This window comes from Mustela lutreola, chromosome 1, assembly GCF_030435805.1.
Source record: "Mustela lutreola isolate mMusLut2 chromosome 1, mMusLut2.pri, whole genome shotgun sequence".
Lineage (NCBI taxonomy): Eukaryota > Metazoa > Chordata > Mammalia > Carnivora > Mustelidae > Mustela > Mustela lutreola.
Window position 1 is genome coordinate 140,113,520 of NC_081290.1, and position 10,681 is coordinate 140,124,200.

The 10,681-nt window shown below is 38.4% G+C and overlaps 1 pseudogene; it reads left to right on the top strand.

Moving 5' to 3' along the window:
* LOC131825839 (thymidylate synthase-like) overlaps positions 1 to 10,265 on the top strand; it is a 43,827-nt pseudogene extending 33,562 nt beyond the window's left edge.
* The last annotated feature ends 416 nt before the right edge of the window (positions 10,266 to 10,681 follow it).

Sequence of the window (10,681 nt, forward strand, 5' to 3'; positions counted from 1 at the left end):
TTTTCCTGATTTCAGGATTTCCCCCTTATCTCTATATTTTGCAGATTTGACTATAGATATATCTTGGTGTTGGCCTGCTTTTGGTGCTTTTGATGGAAGTTCTCTGTGCCTCCTGGACTTGGATGTCTGTTTCCTTCCCCAGATTAGGGAAGTCTTTGGGTATACTTTTCTTAAATAAACCTTCTGCCCCATATCCCTCTCTTTTTCTTCTGGGACTCCTATGATATGAATGCTATTGTGCTTTATGGAGTTGTTGATTTCCCTAAGTCCACATCTGCTATCTAATAATTTTCTTTCTTTCTTCTCTTCAGCATTATTATTTTCCATGATTTTATCTTCTATATCACTTATTCATTCCCCTGATTCTTCTATCCTTGTGGCCATTACATCCAGTTGGTTTCACACCTTCATTATAGCATTTTTTTAAAATTTTTAAATTTTTTTTAAAGATTTTATTTATTTATTTGATGGAGAGAAATTACAAGTACACTGAGTAGCAGGCAGAGAGAGAGAGAGAGAAGGAAGCAGGCTCCCTGCTGAGCAGAGAGCCCGATGCGGGACTCGATCCCAGGACCCTGAGATCATGACCCGAGCCGAAGGCAGCAGCTTAACCCACTGAGCCACCCAGGCGCCCAGCATTTTTTATTTTGATCTGACTAGTTTTTAGGTCTTTTATCTCTGTGCTAAGGGGCTCCCTGGTGCTTTCTATGCTTTTCTAAAGCCCTGCTAGTACCTAATGATTATTTTTTTAAATTCTGGATCAGGCATTTACTTAGATATCTGTTTCAGGTAGATCCCTGGCCATGATCTTTTCTTGTTCTTTCTTTTGGGATGAATTCCTCTGTCTTGACATTTTGGTAGGTCTCTGTCTTCTTTGTGTTAGAAAAGCCTGTTATGTTTCCTGCTCCTGAGAGTAATGGTTTTATTAAGAAGATATCATATACTGCCCAGAGCCTGGTGCTTCAGGAAGTATTTCTGGTATATGCTGTGTGCACTCTGCTACTGTGTTTTGGTTGCTTTTTTCCCTCAGGTCAGTCCTTTCTTTGCAGAGTTTCTTCTTGCCTACCATGGGGAGTGTTTGGACCTTGTCCAGTGTGTGGGGGAATTTTAAATAGTTGTGCTCTGGTTTGCTTGTTAAAATAGGCCTAATCCTATTTCCACTAGAGCTGAAGCATTGCAGCACTCCATCTTCATTAGACTTGGTATGAGCAAGGGAGTTTGTGCTGGTCTCCTGGGGGAGAGGCCCACTCCTGCTCTGACTCTCAGGCATACTCACCCTAGTACAGAAGCACTTGCAGGGCACAGAGGGGTATGACTTGGTGCTCAAGCCTCCTGTGTGGGATGCCTTGTTGTTCACTGAAGTCTGACCATGCTGATGGGTGGCAGTAAGAATAGCATCAGCCAGCTCTTTCCCCCAGATAGGGGAGTTCATGCCTGCCACTGTCCAGGAAGCTCTCACAGAAGAGTGAACAACCTCCCTTCATGTGTACCAGGTATCCTTCAGATCCCTGCCTTCACCCTGCCTGTGTCTGGACCATCTGCCCAACCAGCAGTGCAACACACCTGTGTTTTATTTCAGGCATGTAGCTGGTTTTTGAGACTCCAGATTTTGGGGACCTGGCACAGGTTGATCCTGGTTGATCCTGGTTGATCCTCTGGAGGAGGGTCTCCCTATGCTGGGGGCGGTTCTGTTTTGTCACAGAGGGTCTTCATACAAACGTGTGCTGTTGGAATTTATAGTAAAGCATAGCAAAAAGCCAGTGTCTAGGTTAACGACCCTCAGCATATGTATCTATGCTAAGAAACTGGGCAGTGCAACGGCGCCCACTAGCTCTCCCAAGTGCACTCCAAGAGGGGGAACTGTCTCTCCCAACATGGCCCAGGGCATTCTCAGAGCACACTTTCCACTCCCAGACCCCTTCCTCCTCCACAGGAGCATCTTCACACCTGTGGGGCTCCACATTGGCTATAGGATGGAATTCTAAAACTTTGGTCTTTGAGCTCTGTTGCTTGAAAAAGCTCAAGATAATCAACCCAGGGGCGCCTGGGTGGCTCAGTGAGTTAAAGCCTCTGCCTTTGGCTCAGGTCATGATGCTGGGGTCCTGGGATCGAGCCCCGCATTGGGCTTTCTGCTCAGCAGGGAGCTTGCTTTCCCCCCTCTCTCTCTGCTTGCCTCTCTGCCTGCTTGTGATCTCTCTGTCAGATAAAAAAAAAAAAAAAAAAAAAAAAAAAAAAAGATAATCAGCCCGCTCATTTTCCTAATCAGTGGTTTTGGGGTAGTGTTTTTCTCATGCAATCCCTTATGCACTACTTTCTCTTTCTCTCTCCTCTCTCCATGATCAGGGCTCCTTCCCCTGTGAGCACCCAAGGATTCTTTTCTCCCTCAAATCATGTCTCTGATTTCTACCTTTGGAGGAAGGAAGGTACCGTCTACCTTCCACAGTGTGGCCATTTTTTTTTTACCTCTAGTTGTGCAGTTTGTTCTCTCAGTCCTCAGATTAATTTCTTGGGTGTTCAGATTGATTTGATATTTATCTAGCTGTGTTCAAGGGTAGGAAAGTATAGGGTCCGTACTACTCCACCATCTTAACTCCCTCCCTACCCTAAGATTATTTTTTTAATTGCTGTATTTTTCTCTTTTGTCATTTCATTTTTTAATGTTTAAACTGAAGGTCTGATTATAACTTATTTTGAAGTAAAGGGTGAGGAAATAATCCAATTATTTCCCTGAGATGGCTATAATAAATTGTAAAACAGGATTTAATGGATCTTTTATCTCAACTGATTTGAAATACTGCTTTTTACTCCCATTTTTATTTTGATCTATATATTGACTTTCTGCTCTGTTCTATTGATCCATCTCGTCATTGCCAGTATCAAACACTTTTAATTTCTCTAGATTTATAATATATTTGAATATATTTTCTACTCACTTATGATCCTGACTTTATTATTGTGTTTATTTCTACTTCATTTCATTATGATTTTATAAACTATTTTTCTTCCATAATTACTGTGATTATCTTTGTGGCTTAAAACATAGTACATTTTTATAAATATTCTATAAGTAGTTGGAAAAAAGCACGTTTGCTGATGACAATTTTCATATATAACTTTGAGGTCAAAAATGATAATTGGAGGGGCGCCTGGGTGGCTCAGTGGGTTAAGCCTCTGCCTTCGGCTCAGGTCATGATTTCAGTGTCCAGGTCTCTGCTCAGCAGGGAGCCTGCTTCCCCCGAGCCCCCTTCTCTCTGCCTGCCTCTCTGGCTACTTGTGATCTCTCTCTCTCTGTGTCAAATAAATAAATAAAATCTTTTAAAAAAATGATAATTGGATTATTCCTCTCTTCTGTATTCTTATTTGTATCTTTTTTTTTTTTTTTCCTGAAAACTCATTCAAATTCTTGAGAGAGGTATGTTAAAATCTCCAAATATTGTAGCGGATATATCACATTTCATCATTCTTCTAGCTTTTCAATTTAAAGCAATGTCACTTGGTACAAAAACGTTTGTGATTGTTATGCTACTTTGGTGGATTGTAATTCTTATTAATAACTGTTCTTTCAATCCAGTTAATTTTTTTTCTTGAAATCACTTCTGTTTTCTTTCTCCTTGCATTAGTTTGGTTAGATTCTAACATTCCCTTATGTTAATGGATTTATCTCATTTGACGTAGGTGTCTCTTATAGACATTTAGCTAGACTTTGTAGCTTCTATTATATAGGCCTTTAACTCATTTGTTTTGACTGCTGATATGATTGGTCTTGTTTCTGCCATCATATTTTAGGCTTTTTGTTTTGTGTTTTTAATGCTTTCTTGATTTTTTCCCTCGACTCTTCCTGGATTTATCATACTTTCTTTCTGTATTAGTAGACTTTATGTTTTTAGAGCATTCTTAGGTTGAAAGGAAAATTAAGCAGAAAGCACAGAGAGCTCCTATCTACCCTTTTTCCTCTACCTCTCCACTCCCCAAAGTTTCCCCAATTTTAATATCTTATACAAGTCTAGTACATTTGTTATAATTCATGAGTGAATATTAATACATTATTATTAATTAAAGCCCATAGTTTACATTAGAGTTCACTCTGCTGTATAGTTCTATAGGTTTTGGCCGATGCATGATGTCATATATTTTTCATTATAGTACCCTACAGAATGGTTTTGTTGACCTAAAGATTTTTTTAGATTTTTTTAAAGATTTATTTTTTCCTCCACTAAAAAGTTAAGGCTATGTATCTTTAGAATAATTTCAGGTTTACAGTGAAATTGAAGGGGAGTACAGAGATTTTCCATATATACCCTGCTCCCACACATGTATAGCCTTCCCTTTTTATTATACTTTGTTTATTCCTCTTCCCCCTCTCTAGATGTCTGGAAATTATATATCCTGAATCTGTTCTACTAGTGGATATCTCAACATTTTAGTAATCATCTTGTAACTATGTTTCTCAAGCAAAATAAAAATTTAAACTATCTCTGAAACCTCCCCCATAACTGTAAAGATGAAAAGGCAAACATTCCTTATTTATTTCTTCTTTTTCTTTTTTTTTTCTAATGCCTAGGTTTAGTTGAAATAATCTGTATTTTTCATTCCAGTTTGAAATTAAAATGTTTAAACATGGTCTTTTGTAGTTAAGAATCTTTCCTTAACATTTGCTTTAAATATTACAAGTACTTTATCACTTATTTCAACAATAAGTTTTACTGGGTTCATGGCTCACTGCTTTTTCTTTTATACCACATTTTTCTATATATTGAGGTTTTTATTCTGAGTCACTATTATTTCACCAGACTACTTCTTTGAGTAACTTTTTTTTAGTAAAGGCGGTATTAAAGAGAAGCTTTCTGGGTCTTCCTGTGCTGAAACTGACTTTCCTTTGTCACAGAGGAGTGATCCTTTTACCCCACTATCTCTTTGTGTCAGCCCCAGTATCTTTCCTATGAGATACCTGTCTGTTCTGAAACTTATAAGATTTTCTGTTTATCCTTTGAATTCACATTTTTCACCAGATTATAAGTAGGTATGTATTTTCTTCCATCAGAATTTCCTTTAATATGCCAAGCTCATCCCTGCTTTAGAGGCTTTACACCAGCTTTTCCTTCCTGTTGGAGTAATCTTCAGCAAAGCTGCCTCCCTCCCATCAATTAGGCTTCAGTTCAAACCCCTCAAATCCTTCACTGCTGACCATATCGAAAATATCTCCTAATCATAGTCATTCTTGGTCATGTTTATTGTTCTGTTTTATTTTCTTCATAGTGTTTGTCATGGTCTGATATTCCTGTATTTATTTATATGGGCTAATTGCCCCTGCCTCCACCAACCAGAATATAAACTCCATGAAAGCAGAGACCTTTCTTATTTTATTTACTGTGTATCTTTGGTTGTTTCCATAATAGTACTTCACACAGAGGAGGTACTGGATGAATGACAGAAAAATTTGAAATAGCAGAAACTGATTTTCCTTTTTCTAGGATTTTCCAAAAGATTTTCCATGAAATCAATCCTCTTTCTTTGGTTTAATTTTCCAACCTCCTAAAGCTGCCATCATTGTTCTTGTCTACTTCAAGGCTTTTGGTGAGAAGTAAAGTGTGAATGTGCATCCATACACACACACACGCACGCACACTCACTCACTTATTTGCAAGAGGGCAAATATGTGCACACAGAATGAAGTTAAAGAAATTTTAGTATAGGGGAGAACTGAATTATTCAGTTGTTCATAAAGTTCACAAAATCTCTGGAGTATATAGTAGAATTCCTGTCCTCTGTTTCACATTATTTAAATTATCTGAGATATGACCCAGTTCTTATTTCTGTTTACTGCCTAATAACAGCCAAAGAGTATTGAATGATACTTTTGTTGTGTCTTACAACTATGATTCAACAGATACTAGACTATATTGTGAGCTAATCTGTTTGTTAGGGATTTAGTTTAATATGATTTGGTTTGACCAACATAATTAGACTTTGGCAATGGAAGTTACTCTCAGAAATCTAATATTAGGGGTGCCTAGTTGGCTCAGTGGGTTAAGCCTCTGCCTTCAGCTCAGGTCATGATCTCAGGGTCCTGGGATCGAGGCCCGCGTCGGGCTCTCTGCTCGGCAGGGAGCCTGCTTCCTCCTCTCTCTCTCTCTGCTTGCCTCTCTGCCTACTTGTGATTTCTCTCTGTCAAAAAAATAAATAAAATCTTTTAAAAAAATCTAATATTAATATTAAAGCCATTTTTTTCAACTATTATTTCTGGAACAAGTGGTTATGATTAGAAATTTGGATTCCTCTCACTAGTGTTTTTGGTTTACCACATCATTATCTTGTTTAAATTGAAATTGAGTTGAGGGGGACCTCTGCCTTCATCTTGGGTCATGATCTTGGGGTTCTGGGATCGAGCCCTGCATCGGGCTCTCTGCTTAGCAGGGAGCCTGCATCCCTCTCTCTCTGCCTGCCTCTCTGCCTACTGGGGATCTCTCCATCAAATAATAAATAAATAAATAAAAAGAAATTGAGTTGAAATTATAAGTTGTTTTAAGTAATGTTTTACAATGAAAAATTTCTATTGGTAAATAGTATGTGTGCTCTAAATATGTTGAATGTATAAGTATAAATAAATACTAAAAAGGTTTCAAACAAATGATTAGTTATTCTTCCTTTTTGTCATTAAATCTTTCTGGGATGTTTAGGGATCCCACTGAAGAAGTAGAAGGAAGAAAGGTGAGAAGGATGGGAAGGGGGGAAAATGCTTGTGCTTGGATAAATATGAACAATGACTCGATGTTGAATTTCTGTAAAATGCTCATGATTTGTTGTTACTCTGTAAAACCAGTTTGTGGTAGAGATTGCTGAGGAGGAAATGTAATAGCTACATCAAAGCTAGTAATTGTGAGTGCTCTTCACCAGTGTTACCAGTTCTCTGTCTGCCAGGCATGTGGTAGAATCAAATTTCCTGGTGCCCTTGTAATTGTGTGAACTTTGAGACTACTTGTGGACACTGAGTTCAAAGCAGAAATGACAATGACAAATGTCATGGTTAAGTCAGAGCATTTCATTAGTGAAGTGAGACCTTCGGGAATTTCCTTTTCTTCTGGCATCATTACTAGCAGGGGTCCTGATAGTTGCTATTCTATTAGCCTGGGTCCTGGAGTGATAGAGTTCTCAGCTGAGTAGCACGAATCATTGATTATGTATTAACCATGTATTGTGAAATAGAAATAAATCTTTCTTTTTTAAAACCCTGTGCACTGGGGTAGTTTGTTAGTGCAGCATATTCTGGCCCATCTGACCAATACACAGAACTCAAATAACCTCTCTAATGGGAAACTTTACTTAATCTCTTCCTTTAAATTCTATTTCTGAGCCCGACTCTTTTGCTCCCAGTTCTCTGCTCTGTTGGCCCTCCAACAAATAGCTGATGGGCATAAATAAAACACATATAACTTCCTTACAACTTTAGTAATTGAGGCATGTACTCTCTTCATCTTCCATTCCTATCATTTCTTCACTCATAAAACAAAATATTGAGCATTTGCTATGAGCCAGTTTTAACCACCAGGATAAATGGCGAACAAAAAAGTTGTAGTAATTATATTCTATTTGGAATGATAAAAATTAATCAAATAACTATACAAATAAATGTAAAGTTACAACAATGATAAGTGCTGTGAAGAAAAGATATACTCATTATCGATCATCTGTCTATTGATAATGGTGAAAGCAAATGAGGTAAAATGTTCATAAATAGATCATGTCATTATTATTATTTTTTTAAAAGAATTTATTTATTTATTTGACAGAGAGAGAGAGGAAACACAAGCAGGGAGAGTGGGAAAGGGAGAAGCAGGCGCCTCGGTGAGTAGGCAGCCTGATGCGGGGCTTGATCCCGGACCCTGGGATCATGACCTGAGCTGAAGGCAGACACTTAATGACTGAGCCACCCAGGCGCCCCAGATCATGTCATTATATAGGGATGATGGTATACAGAAAATTTTGTACTATTTCTACAACTTTTCTATAAATATGAAATTCTGTTAAAATTAAAAAGGCTTTTTCAGGGCACTAACTGGAGTGGTAGGATGTACTTTTGTGGCCACAGTCATCTGGGTTGGTAATCTCAGATTAGTATTTGATTCAAATGCTTGACCAAATTATACTATTTAGAATTACAGTCCCTCTTTCTGTATCTGTGCTAATCATTGTCCCTGAAAAACCCTGTAGCAAACACATGGCAATAAAATAAAAGAAAATCCATTCTAAATTGTACTTTCTCTTAAAACAAAATCTTTCCTTTAAAAAAAAAGTGATATATATATACTAAATACAGAAAACCAGAAAATATACCAGACCAATTAGAGTGACTAATTGGTCACTGAGAATTAGTATTAAATTTTGGCAAATTTCCTATTGTATATTTTTGGTTACATGTTGCTGTATTAACTATTTGTTGTGTGTAGCAAATTACCCTGAAACTTAGCTGCTTAAAACAATAAACACTATCTCACAAGCATCTTAGCTGAATGGTTTTGGGTCAAAGTCTCTTATGAGATTGTATAGTCTGTGTCAGCTGGGGTTGTAGTCATTTACAGGCTGGAGAACCCACTGGCTCCCAACCACATTCATGTGGTTATTGGCAAAGAGGCTTTAGTTTCTCGCCAGGTAGGCCTCTCCATAGAGCTGCTGACAGGCATGGAAGCTGGCCTCCCACAGTGAGTTCTGAGAAAGAGATAGATAGAGAGCAAGACAGAAGCTGTAGTCTTCTATAACCTAATCTGGAGACTGACATCATTTCTGTTGTATTCTCTGGTCATACAGACTAAACCTAGTACACTGTGGGATACAACTGTGCAAGGGTGTGAATACCAGAAGGTAGGAAACAGTGATGGGCTATCTTGGAGACTTGTACCATACAACATTCTATCACAGGCATGTTTCCACATTATAGAATATTTCCTATGGTATTCTTCTAATGGAAAATAATATTTAGTAAATCTTCTAATGGAAAATAATATTTAGAAAATCTGGGATGCCAATGGGTCTCAAGACTTCTAGGACAGCTTGGGGTTCTCCAACAGAAAAGAAGGGGATTTAGGCCCAGTTTATGTCTTTCAGTGGAAGCATTTTGGGGCAGAATACATAGATAAGGATTCAGATTATTCAGGTCAAGGAGTAGACCAACTGCAAAAGGTCATTGACACAATCAAACCAACCCCAACGACAGAAGAATCATCCTGAGTGGCTGGAATCCAAAAGATATTCCTCTGACGGCCCTCCCTCTGTGCCATGCCCTCTGCCAGTTTTGCGTGGTGAATGGTGAACTGTCCTGCCAGCTGTACCAGAGGTCAGGGGACATGGGCCTGGGCGTGCCCTTCAACATCGCCAGCTATGCCCTGCTCACCTACATGATTGCACACATCACAGGACTAAAGCCAGGTGACTTCGTACATACTTTGGGAGATGCACATATTTACCTGAATCACATTGAACTGCTGAAAATGCAGCTTCAGCAAGAACCAAGGCCTTTCCCGAAGCTCAAAATCCTTCGAAAAGTTGAGACAATGGATGACTTCAAGGCTGAAGACTTTCAGATTGAGGGGTACAGTCCTCAACTGACTATTGAAATGGAAATGGCTGTTTAAAGTGCTTTTAAAGGAGGTATTTGAAGGCTATCCAGTCTGTAGGGTTTGAACTGAGTACCCGGGTGAAAGCTCATTTGCCCTGGAGGAAGAGGGAACTAGGTCAAAAATCTCTTGGTGACCAGCAGTTATTAACTTGTAAGAATATTGCCACTGACAAACATAACCTTGCCAGATCTCTTAGCAACAAAATGCCTTGAATTTGGTTAACTCACTGAGGACATGTGAAAATGCCGAGATGGGGACTAAGAGGAGAATAAAAACTGGAATACTCTTAAAACATGTACATGCATTTCAACCCCCCATTTTTATGAAGGTCCATGAATTTCAGGAATTTACACATCAGCTCTTCCCCCAAATCTGAGCAAGCTGAATAACACCAGCATTCATTAATAATGTACAGTTGTGGTTATGAACATTTGAAGTTATTTGCTTTATGTATTGCTATAATAAAGATATGTTCTGCATTCAAAAAGAATAATAATAATAACACTTAATGGGCGCCTGAGTGGCTCGGTCATTAGGTATTTGCCTTTGGCTCAGGTCCCAAGGTCCTGGGATCAAGCCCCGCATTGGGCTTCTTGCTCCATGGGAAGCCTGCTTCTCCCTCTCCCACTCCCCCTGCTTATTTCCCTCTTTCACTGTGTCTCTCTTTGCAAATAAATAAATAAAATATTAAAAATAATAATAATAATAATAATAATAATAATAATAATAGTTGTGTCATGTTGCTGTGGACCTTCAAACTCATGTATAAAGGAACATTATAAAGTTAAGAGCTTATTTTTTTAAAAAAAATTACACCAGAATTTATTCATCTATCCACATCAGTGCTGTCCTTTGAAATGCTCACTTGGGTACCTTTGAACTTATTTCAGTGGTGTTGAGCCGTTGTCACAAACATGCTTGGGATTCTTTTGAAATTACAATTGGAATCTTGCAGCATATTACTTTTAATAAGCTTAACGGTGATATGAGGCGGTTATGTTAACAAGTAGAACATATGTTGAATTTATTCTTGTTCTTCTGCTGTTCAGTTGCAATACTGAACCAGATGT